General features: G+C 44.6%; 1 protein-coding gene across 1 annotated transcript in view; it reads right to left on the bottom strand.

Annotated features, from left to right (window-relative positions):
- Nucleotides 1-10,219, bottom strand: part of SMIM8 (small integral membrane protein 8) — a 46,966-nt gene extending 36,747 nt beyond the window's left edge. Inside the window, exon 1 of the mRNA XM_063443084.1 lies at nucleotides 10,145-10,219. The gene's annotated coding sequence lies outside the window, so the exon portion shown is untranslated. The remainder of the gene's footprint in view (nucleotides 1-10,144) is intronic.
- Between the last annotated feature and the right edge of the window lie 2,467 nt (nucleotides 10,220-12,686).

The raw sequence follows: 12,686 nt of genomic DNA, 5'->3' as shown, positions 1-12,686 counted from the left end.
GCTCAGGGGTGGGGGCCAGGGGAGAGGACATTAGGTCCCCCCCTTATTAGTATTTAGGGCCCCCACCTGCCGCTCAGGGGTGGGGGCCAGTGGGGAGGACATTAGGTCCCCCCCTTATTCCAATTTAGGGCCCCCACACGCGGCTCAGGGGTGGGGGCCAGGGGAGAGGACATTAGGCCCCCCCTTATTAGTATTTAGGGCCCCCACCCACCGCTCAGGGGTGGGGACCAGGGGGGAGGACATTAGCTCCCCCCCTATTAGTATTTAGGGCCCGCACCCACCGCTCAAGGGTGGGGGCCAGGGGGGAGGACATTAGGTCCCCCCCCCTCCTTATTCCAATTTAAGGCCCCCAACCGCCGCTCAGGGGTGGGGGCCAAGGGGGAGGACATTAGGTCCCCCCCGTTAGTATTTAGGGCCCCCACCCGCCGCTCAGGGGTGGGGGCCGGAGGGGAGGACAATAGGTCCCCCCTTATTGGTATTTACGGTCCCCACCCGCCGCTCAGGGGTGGGGGCCAGGGGGTAGGACATTAGTCCCCCCCCTTATTCCAATTTAGGGCCCCCCCCCCCCTGCTCAGGGGTGGGGGCCAGGGGATAGGGCATTAGGTCCCCCCCCCTTATTAGTATTTAGGGCCCCCACCCGCCGCTCAGGGGTGGGGGCCGGGGGGGAGGACATTAGGTCCCCCTCCTTATTAGTATATAGGGCCCCCACCCATCGCTCAGGGGTGGGGGCCAGGGAGGGAGGACATTAGGTCCCCCCCTTATTCCAATTTAGGGCCCCCACCCGCGGCACAGGGGTGGGGGCCAGGGGGGAGGACATTAGGTCCCCCCTTATTAGTATTTAGGGCCCCCACCCACCGCTCAGGGGTAGGGGCCAGGGGGGAGGACATTAGCTCCTCCCCTATTAGTATTTAGGGGCCCCACCCACTGCTCAGGGGTGGGGGCCAGGGGGGAGGACATTAGGTCCCCCCCCTCCTTATTCCAATTTACGGCCCCCAACCGCCGCTCAGGGTTGGGGGCCAGGGGGGAGGACATTAGGTCCCTCCCCACTTATTAGTATTTAGGGCCCCCACCCGCCATTTAGGGGTGGGGGCCAGGGGGGAGGACATTAGGTCCCCCTCCTTATTCCAATTTAGGGCCCCCACCCGCCGCTCAGGGGTGGGGGCCGGGGGGGAGGACATTAGGTCCCCCCTTATTAGTACTTAGGGCCCCCACCCACCGCTCAGGGGTGGGGGTCAGGGGGGAGGACATTAGGTCCCCCCCTTATTAGTATTAGGGCCCCCACCCACCGCTCAGGGGTGGGGGCCGGGGGGGAGGACAATAGGACCCCCCCATCATTTTACTTTAGGGCCCCCACCCACCGCTCAGGGGTGGGGGCGGGGGGGGGGGCAATAGGGACCCTATAAAAAAAAGAAATTTAACAGTGAGCAGCCACAGGCTGCGGTATAGCGAGTAGGGGCAAAATTTACAGTGGGAATTAGGGAGTTATCTACTAAGCAGCTGCAAGAGAAGTCCCGAATTTCGGAATGCCGAACCGAAAATGTTCCCCATGCACATGCCTAATATACACACATACACTGTGTAAGTGTATTTTAATATTAATATATATATATATATATATATATATATATATAAGGAAACAAAATAATCCTGCACTCCACAATCCAAACGTGAATGCCCGGTGCTTGTCCAGCAAAATACAAAAACGAGAAAGAGATAGCACTCCCAGGACTTGTAAGTAAAAATAAAACTTAACTTTTAATCAATCGGCAAGAGGTCGACGTTTCAGTCTGTTAACCACAGACTTTCATCAAGTCCTGATGAAAGTCTGTGGTTAACAGACTGAAACGTCGACCTCTTGCCGATTGATTAAAAGTTAAGTTTTATTTTTACTTACAAGTCCTGGGAGTGCTATCTCTTTCTCGTTTTTATATATATATATATATATATATATATATATATATATATATATATATATATATATATATATATATATATATATATATATATATATACTAAAAGCCAAAAAGCCTTGCACTCCTACCAAAGCAGAATTATGACCCGGTGCTTGATTGCACAATAAACATAAAGCCAAAAAGAAATCAGCACTCCCAGGATTTTCAAATAAGCAAAAAAATTACTTTACTCCGTAGTCAACGTTTCAGCACCTCTTGTGTGCTTTCATCAGGACAGCATACAAAATATAAATGAACATTACAATGCTTAAATAAGAACATCAATCAAATTAGAACTCACATTTCAGGTGTATCGCTAACTAATTTTCAACTGTTTCCAGCCTCTGGTCAGCAGACGCCGGGGAGCATCTCCTTCCGGCTTGCGCTCGCGCTATCACGTGATTTGAGTGACATCATCACGTTTTTCGTCACTATGGAGATCGAGACGCCGTTCGCGTCTAACGATCTGCTCTTCAGTTACTTCCTGATAGACCGCGTTTCCCATCACTATGGGAACGCACAGCGAGTGCGCACTTGGCTCACTATTCTGATATCTGGGTGCACCCTCGTAATGATACGAGCAGATTTCTGCTGGTAAAAAATAAACAGAAATAAAGAGAGACCTATACATATTCAACTTCCTCAATTTTACCAAGTGATATATACATATTAAAGTGAAGAATAATCAAAAAGAAATATAATCAATCTGAAGGTTGCATTGCTGAGCAAGCTGAGGGGAAGTACTTAGTGCAATTCCTATATAGTGAATCATCCCAATGTGAATATCCAAAATCTCCTATAGAATTCAGAGTGGCTCACTGCTGAGGTGAGAAAAGATTTGTTCCAAAAAATTATCACTAGAGTGAAGTGACTGGCAGGAAAAGGACAAACCTGCTCAATATATAAATATGATACCGTGTATACTGGGCATCCTCGCGGATGTATCCTAAGTATTATCAAAATCAAAATATCAATAATCCGCCCATACCTCCATCTGTGTATGTGCATCCATTGGGCATAAAGTGCAAATAAGTGAAAAAATAATATCAATACATTTAAAGTGATAAGTGCCCAAAAACCAAACAGCAACTAGCAGCTCGGCAGCCCAAGTAAGATAAGGTCCCGCCCACCCTATAGAGCTCAATGAGGAAAGTCCCAGACTAAGAGGCAAGAGAACTAACACATCCCATAGAAATATCTATTGTAAGACCCATAATAGAGAGGATCGCTGTATGGTATAGCAACTAAACCCCTGAATAGGAAGTCCCAATCTGAAAGATAAAGTGTACGTGATTTTAAACACTAAATAATAACTAATGTGAGTTAAAAATAGAGATGAATTGGAATCATCATAAGGAGGGGCTGGCACTCTTACACAAAGGGTACCATAACCAGTTCCATACTGTACCCTAACACAGCTTATTGCACCCCTTCTCTTTTAAATCTATCATAAAAAAGCAATAAACGACAATTTTTCATTTATTATATATAATTATAAATATATATTAATCTCAAAATACACGTACAATGATATTGATTAAATATGTATATAATTTTTATTACATATATATATTTATATATAATATAAAATAAATAAATCTGTAAATACGTTAAAAAATTTAATTAAAAAAAATAGTAAAAAATATATGTGTAAATTTGTTCTAACTGTATTTTAAAATTAATATATATATATTGATATCAAAATACATGTAGAACGAAATAATATATATATCTATATACATAAATATATACGTATATATCACTATATATATACCTATATATAAATACAAATTATTTTAAAAAATTATATATATATATATATATATATATATATATATATATATTTATATACACACATATATATAATAATTCTACGTATATATTTATGTAATCATTTTACATAATTAGGTAATTTTATTAATTACAATTAGCAGGACCAGTCTGACAACCCAAAAGTCAAGGGAATTTAATTTGCTAGCACTATATTTAACCCTGTAACTAAGACACCATAAAACCTGTACACAAATATTAGTTTTTCAAAACAGTAACATGTATTACAACGACGATATTGTCAGTGAAAGTGACATTTTTTGCATTTTTCACACCTAAAAGGCACTTACACGGACAATATAATTCTTGTGATCCGTTTTACAGTTTTGAAATACTAATATTTGTGTTCAGCAAAGTCTCCCGAGTACCATTTACAAAAGTAGACAACCCAAGGTATTGCAAGTGGGGTATGTCCAGTCTTTTTTAGTAGCCACTTAGTCACAAACACTGGCCAAAATTGACGTTTAAATTAGTTTTTTGCATTTTCAAATATTAACACTAATTTTGGCCAGTGTTTGTGACCAAGTGGCTACTAAAAAAGACTGGGCATACCCCATTTGCAATACCTTGGGTTGTCTACTTTTGCAAATGGTATGCCATTATGGGGGTAATTCTCATTCCTGGGCTACCATACGGTCTCAAAGGCAACGTAACCAATGTAACATGCTATATTTGACCCCGTAACTTCCCAAAACACCATAAAACCTGTACATAGGGGGTACTGTTTTACATGTGAGACATCGCTGAATACAAATATGTTTATTGCAGTAAAATCAAACAGTATTATGACATTCACAGTTAGAATTTCACGTAGAATAATAAGTGTGGGTGCACATTGAAATTCGCCAGATTGGTTACGTTGCCTTTGAGACCGTATGGTAGCCCAGGAATGAGAATTATCCCCATAATGGCATACCATTTGCAAAAGTAGACAACCCAAGGTATTGCAAGTGGGGTATGTCCAGTCTTTTTTAGTAGCCACTTAGTCACAAACACTGGCCAAAATTGACGTTTAAATTAGTTTTTTGCATTTTCAAATATTAACACTAATTTTGGCCAGTGTTTGTGACCAAGTGGCTACTAAAAAAGACTGGGCATATCCCATTTGCAATACCTTGGGTTGTCTACTTTTGCAAATGGTATGCCATTATGGGGGTAATTCTCATTCCTGGGCTACCATACGGTCTCAAAGGCAACGTAACCAATCTGGCGAATTTCAATGTAAAAAAACTGAAAAATGTAACATGCTATATTTGACCCCGTAACTTCCCAAAACACCATAAAACCTGTACATAGGGGGTACTGTTTTACATGTGAGACATTGCTGAATACAAATATGTGTATTGCAGTAAAATCAAACAGTATTATGACATTCACAGTTAGAATGTCACGTAGAACTAAACATTTTTAAAAAATTCTTATTTTCTCCCATTTTTTAAATATTTTATTCATATTAAATTATGTTTTATACCTAAATATTTGATGTTCCACCCACCCATGAGTTTGAGTGTGTACGGGATGTGTTATGTGTTATTGTAGATGATCTAATGTGTGTGCTTATGGTGTGTGGTTTATAGGGATATGGTGTAGGGTTTATAGGGATAAGGGATGCAAGGTGTGTGCCTGTGTGTGCATTGAGTGTGTGTAAGAAATGCATCCTGTCCTATAGAGCTCTCCCTTATAGCTCTCCCCCACCCCTTAGTGGTCTCTCCCCCCACCCCCTCCCCCAGCAGTCTCTTCTTACACCCACCCAACCTCCCTGTGTTCTTCTTACTCCCCCTCCCCTCCCTGTGTTCTCCTCGCCCCCTCTCCATGTGTTCTCCTCACCCCTTCTCCATGTGTTCTTCTCAACCCCCCACCCTCCCTGTGTTCTTCTCATCTCTCCTTCACTTCACCGCCGTGTTCTCCTTACTCCCCCCTGTTTTCTCCTTACTCTCCCCCAGTGTTCTTCTCACCCCCTCTCAATGTGTTCTCCTTACTCCCCTCTCCTCCCTGTGTTCTCCTTACTCCCTCCTCCCTGTGTTCTCCTTACTCCCCCCACCCTCCTCCCTGTGTTCTCCTTACTCCCCCCACCCTCCTCCCTGTGTTCTCCTTACTCCCACCCACCCTCCTCCCTGTCTTCTCCTTACTCCCCCCTCCTTCCTGTGCTCTCCTTTCTCCCCCCCATGTTCTCCTTACCCCTCCTCCTCCCTGTGTTCTCCTTACTCCCCCCCCCGTGTTCTCCCTCCTCCCCCCCCTCCCTGTGTTCTGCTTCTCTCCTCACCTCCCCTTCTCTGTAGCGTGGCCGAGCTCTTCTCCGGTCCGCGGTACAGGAGTTTCTGTTTCCTGTACCTGGCCAGACTGACAGGAAGTGCACACGGATGTTCCTGTACCGCGGACCGGAGAGAAGCTCTGCACGCTACAGGGAAGGGGAGGTGAGGAGAGAGGCAGTGCTGCAGCAGCCTGAGGGTCTTTACAGAGTGCTCAGGCAGCTGCAGCATTAGGGTTGGCGATGGGGGCGCAGGGCGCTCCCTCCTATATGGCGCCCTAGGCGGCTGCCTAGTTCGCCTTATAGGAAACGCCGGCCCTGATGTCCTGCCCATATGGCCCACAAACACACATACACAAGCAAGCTCATACTCACAAGATGACGACACACATTTACACTTATGCGCTCACACACAATGAGATATACAATGACATATACACAGACAAGCACACTACACTCAAGCGGACATACACATGCAGACAAAAGCTCACTGACACACACTCAAGCTCACTTTAGACAAGCTCATACTGACACACACTCAAGTTCATTATAGACAAGCTCATACTGAAACACTCAAGCTGCAGATCAGATGCAGTCAGTGTGAGAGCACTTGGCACCAGCGGCCAGAAGATATAATTCCGCACTGTGTGAGTAATTGCAGCACCAAAGCTGCTGGTGCCCGGCTGCTATTCTGATTCCATCCTGAAATTTACGGTCTGTGTTTACAATCCGTTACTGGGTCTACCTGGGTGGTCAATCACCCAGATAAACCAAGACACCATTACAGCTGCAGGCAGTTACACACACATACACACAGTTACAGGCAGACAGTTACACACATACACACACATACACTCTTACTTACAGACAGCGTGGGCTGGAGGAGTGGATTCACTGAAGTCCTTCCTGGAGCCTTTTAGGTGGAGGAGCAGGGATTTCCTCTTGCTGCACCTCCATGTGCAGCAGTAACAGCAGCGTGTAACGGTCGTATTTGGCTCCGCCCCAAAGGTCGTAGCTCCGCCCCTCCTTCCTTCCGTTCGGCCAGTTCATGGTAATTGCTGGTCTATGCATGTGAGCTGTGCGGCACCCCAGCTGCCATGACCAGGGTCATGACACCTCTCTACATTGTGTCACCCGGGGCGGACCGTCCCCTCCTTAGTACACCACTGTGTGTGTGTATATATGTGTGTGCCTGCATGCGTATCTGTTTGTCTGCATGTGTGTGTGGGGAGGGAGGTGCATGTAGGGGGGTGTGGAGAAGTAGACCTATGGGGGAGGGGAGTAGACCCCATGGGTTGTAGTTATGCCTCTGGCTGCAGGTATTTTGCCATCGTTGGCCATTATTAAATTACACTATTTAATGCTGAGCTATTTTTGATTAAATAAATCCTCTTGCCTAATTCAGTTTTTTTTCCCCATGCATTACTTCAGCTCACTGTGTGCAGTGTCCCTTTTGCACCTAGTGCTGCAATGTAAAACACTATCCTTATCGCAGCCTCATGTGGTTCCCAAACCAAGCAGAGCTAACACGTAGGTAGTGGCTGAACACATGCACCTCCATTTAAAAAAGGGTGAAATCTACCAATCCGCCCACCCTAATTTCCTCCTGTTTTGACCGTTTGCTCAATATCTTTATAGTGTGGCCAAGCAGCCTTAATACACATATTCTGCACACACACTGTACAATAATAATAAATAATAGTAATACACAAATGTGTTCAAAATTGTTTAACACAGGGGGCGGGGCCTGACCATCATGGCGGATAGATGTGCTTTCCATGAGCTCCCGCAAAAGCTTGATAAAACCAGCGACTATCTGCTCACCCACGCGACACAACCAACTCTGCTGGGCACCCACATGCCAACCGCAATGGAGGGCACACAATGGCCTCCTAAGCAACAGGATTGGGGCCAGATGCAACCACGACCGACAATGCGGCATGGTCTGCCGCGGGCGGGGGAGGCGGCCGCTCCCCTGTCCCGGAGGCACCCTGAAGCTGCCCACCACACGGGCAAGCCCTGCGACCCCCCCCTCGGACCGGCGGGGGTAATCCCGGTCCACCCTGAGGTGGCAACCCTAAGTGAGAGGAGAAGGGGAACACCGCCGAAGGCAACGAACGGAGACCTCCCTAAGATGGCGGACACAGCGTTTGCCTACGACCGCAACGACAACTCACACGACATCCTCACTCGATTAAACCACCACTTCGAGGCATTCTGGAGAAAGCTGGTTGGTAAGCTGAATCCACCTGCCTCGCCACGACCAATCACTCCCGCAAGGTGGGCATCACTCACCCACCCGCATCAAGCGAAACAGCACCCACGCAATCATCAAACGCCCTCACTTACCCAAGCAGGGTGCCAAGACAAGCCATCCTTCCCACTATACCGCCGATCCGGTAAAGTCCGACGCCGCGCTGCACGCAGTCTGAGGAGGCCCATTTCACAGCAACGCCTAAAGCCACAAAGAGGGCCCTCTGGACCTAGACCGCCTCACGGAATGTGCTACTCGACGGCTGACAGGGCACAGAGCTTGGGGCACACGGGCAAGCTGTAGGCTTACCGGCTGGGAACCACATTGCCTAAAATGGGAGTTCCATCAGTCCGGGTGTGGAGTTGGCGAGGCACAGGGCCCAAGATGGCGGCAACGCCGGGTAAGTCCAACAACATCCCACACCCACATCACGGGACACCCCCTGAACACAAGCCGCGATCAAGACAAGGACTCACTAAGGCACCAGAGTGGGACTGCGATATACCTCTTGCGGGGGTAGGCTGACCGGGACTCTAGACACTACAGAAGCCTCATACGGTTTCTATCTGCAAATACTATAGTTTTTCCTGTGGTTTCTCTTTTTCATTTGATGTTTCCCTTATACTTTTATGTTATACTCTACAACCCACTGTTTAGGCCACCTCTCCGTGTTAGCACCAATGATACGCAATTACGCCCATAGCAGGGTTATTGCACTATCCTAGCAATGATGTTGAGCTTCAGATTCATATATATAAGCGTAGCTCCTATAGCAATGTGAAGCGTTGGATATCTTACAACATAGGTACATGTTTCTAGCGTATTACCACTAATAATATGCATCTACGTTACTTGAATTGTTTATAGCGTGATTATAGCACCGTTCTAACATACTTATAATTCCAATCTGTGTTTAAAGCCAAATGTTTAAGCCTGATTTAAAACTAAAATATGTGTCACATGTACTAAAGCGAGAGATAACCTGTCACACACGCACTAAAGCGAGAGATAACCTGTGACACACGCACTAAAGCGAGAGATAACCTGTCACACACGCACTAAAGCGAGAGATAACCTGTCACACACGCACTAAAGCGAGAGATAACCTGTCACACACGCACTAAAGCGAGAGATAACCTGTCACACACGCACTAAAGCGAGAGATAACCTGTCACACACGCACTAAAGCGAGAGATAACCTGTCACACACGCACTAAAGCGAGAGATAACCTGTCACACACGCACTAAAGTGAGAGATAACCTGTCACACACGCACTAAAGCGAGAGATAACCTGTCACACACGCACTAAAGCGAGAGATAACCTGTCACACACGCACTAAAGCGAGAGATAACCTGTCACACAAGCACTAACGTGAGAGATAACCTGTCACACACGCACCAAAGCGAGAGATAACCTGTCACACACGCACCAAAGCGAGAGATGACGGTATTAAGGCGAGTGATAACAATATTAAAGAATGATGAGAACTACCTAGTATCACCTTGAACGTAGATTGTATGCTCAAACCTTGCTCTTTTCCTTTGTCTCTCCTCTAACAACTTTTCCATGATATGTACGTTTTAATAAGCAAAACTTTTAATAATTCGCTCGTTGTTAACGTTGATTGCACGTACTAGTACGCATACCTACTCACAAAAAATGTGCAGATTAAACCTGTCATGACGATGTTAACGTTGATATACCTGTGACTGCTGTCGTGGCATAACAGGATGGCTTGTAACCCATAATGCACAACAAAAATAAAGAATTGTAAAAAAAAAAATAAAAAAAAAAAAAAAAAATTGTTTAACACAGAGAAACCCTTAGATGCACCAATATTGCACAATCTCGTACCTACCAACAATAACAGATCTCACAAACCACCCTGGTTTCAGGCTTCTACCCCAGTTTCTTGCATTCCAGGAAAACCAAGGAACTGTCCCCAGCAAGCACTACATTAGAGCATCATTAGATTTGCCCTGTGAGGAGTGGCCAGGGAGGCTGTCAGTCAGTTTGGCATGAACATCCACACCCCTTCTTTCTGGGCGAGATTTCACATGTTGGGCAACACCAGTGATGCAAGTGTGCACTAAACACTGGATTTACATTAGGTTACAATTGTCAATTTTGTAAATAAAATTATGCATGTGATTATGTACTATGTTAGAAGTATGCAGCATGTGTGATACCAAGCATGATCCACACACTATTGGTGTTTTTTTTCTATAGTTCTGCAAAGAACAGCATGTGTGGTAGCTAGCTATTTAGCACACACTATGATATAGATTTCTGATGCAGCTTTTCAGCATTTCTGAAAAGTACCACATATGATGAGTCATTTTGTAATTAAAGGGACAGTCTAAGTACTATACCCAGTGCTTGACATTATAGTGCTTATAGTGCTTTAAGGCTGCCGGTGCTGTATGCCAGTTTGGGCCAAATTGTTTTAGTTGTCTTGATACGGGAGAAACTGACGGAAGCCAAGCACAGAGAGATGGACACAGGTTTCTTCAGGAAGGAAGAGATTCTTTATTCGGTTCACCGATCGGGACTCAGAGGGACTAATGTCACCAAAATACAACACGATCTGAGCCCCGGACAATAGTGTAGGCTAACTAACTTCCTGTTTGACCGCATGGCTTGCCCAGCACAATGGAGGAGGGGAATACTACATCCGGTATTCTCGCACATGCTCCGTACACTACTGATCGTATCTTTGCCACGTGCAACCAACCGACCGATTGACCAGTATATGCATGTGCATATACACATGCCACGTGGTAATCTCGGCCTACTAAATTTATTTTTACCGAGATTCCACCACAGTCTCAAAGGCACCCGCATCCCAAAACACTCAGCCTGTCTCTGCAGTGCAAATTAGGATTCAACTGATGTTGATTATACCAAAGTGAAAATGTATAAAGCAATGGCTGCTCCATCGGTGCCTCTGGGACCTTTTGATATTGGTCAAACTTCTTCAAAGTGGTTTCACTTAGTACTTAGGAATGGTAGCCTAATAGCACCATTAACATTACAAAGTATTATAGTGATTATGGCGCTCAGACTGCTTCTTTAAACCAACAATGATAATCATCAGCCCCAGGTTCAAACATGTAGTTCTAAATCCAGTACATAAATATTCTAGTAAGACAAAGTTGGATTTACATTCTGGGTGCCCTCAGATATAACTACTACCAGAATATGTTTGAAAGATTATTAGTTTCTTTACATGTGCAAAGTTGAAATGTGGGTGTTGGTTTTCCAGCTACATTTCCAAAAATAGATACAATGTATAGTATGGACAGGTGTGGAAGTAATGAAAGCTTAATATACATATAATTATTTTATGTAATGCAATTACTGGAGTGATACATGCATTAAAAAAATACTCAGAGTTACTTTTTATTTGCCAAGTAAATCAAGCCTATACATGTATAATATCGGATCAACTGTGGGGTTTTAAATAGAAACTTACACAATACAATTGGCATTATTTACTAGCGTAACATACTGTAAGAGCAAATTGCATAATTTATAAGCTCTCGTTACAGTTAGTTACACATACCTCCGAATACTGTGGAGTATATACTAACTGGAATAGAAATGGCAGGATCTAAGTGGTGGCTCGTCAATAATGTGACCATCCACAAAGGGGTTCATGCACTGGACAGTTCATGTCAATTACGTGACCATCCACAAAGGGGTCCATTCACTGGACAGTTCATGTCAATTGCGTGACCATCCACAAAGGGGTCCATTCACTGGACAGTTCATGTCAATTGCGTGACCATCCACAAAGGGGTCCATTCACTGGACAGTTCATGTCAATTACGTGACCATCCACAAAGGGGTTCATACACTGGACAGTTAATTTTAATAATGTGACCATCCACAAAGGAGTCTATTCATTGGACAGTTCATTTTAATAATATGACTATCCACAAAGGGGTCCATCCACTGGACAGTTCATGTCAATAATGTGTCCATCCACAATGAGGTTCATCGAGTATTGAGCAGACCCCTTAGTTTGCAAACTACTAAGAAATCCCAGTTATTCAAATTCATAACACTAGCCTAACCTAATGTTTGCTCTGTTTTACTATTGAAAGTATGGCCTCTGGGGGATTTAAAAGATCATGCATGTGAATTACAGGTTTATAAGCAAATGGAAATATTTATGAAGTTAAATCATAAATGTACCTTTTTATATAGTTACTTTTTTTTTATTAGTAATCTTTCCATTGTACCTGCTCGAGCCCATTTGATTGCATATAAAACATTTACCTGTTTGTTTACTGTCAATAAAGGATAGTTATGTTAAAATGAGGATCCTCCCTGATACCTTGTTTTTATTGTAACCTGTAAACTGAGGTGACTGAGCTGTTCGCTTGGTGTGGGAG

This window comes from Pelobates fuscus, chromosome 2 (assembly GCF_036172605.1).
Source record: "Pelobates fuscus isolate aPelFus1 chromosome 2, aPelFus1.pri, whole genome shotgun sequence".
NCBI classification, from domain to species: domain Eukaryota; kingdom Metazoa; phylum Chordata; class Amphibia; order Anura; family Pelobatidae; genus Pelobates; species Pelobates fuscus.
Note: the sequence above shows the minus strand (reverse complement) of the source record. Positions and strands in the feature narration are given on the sequence as shown.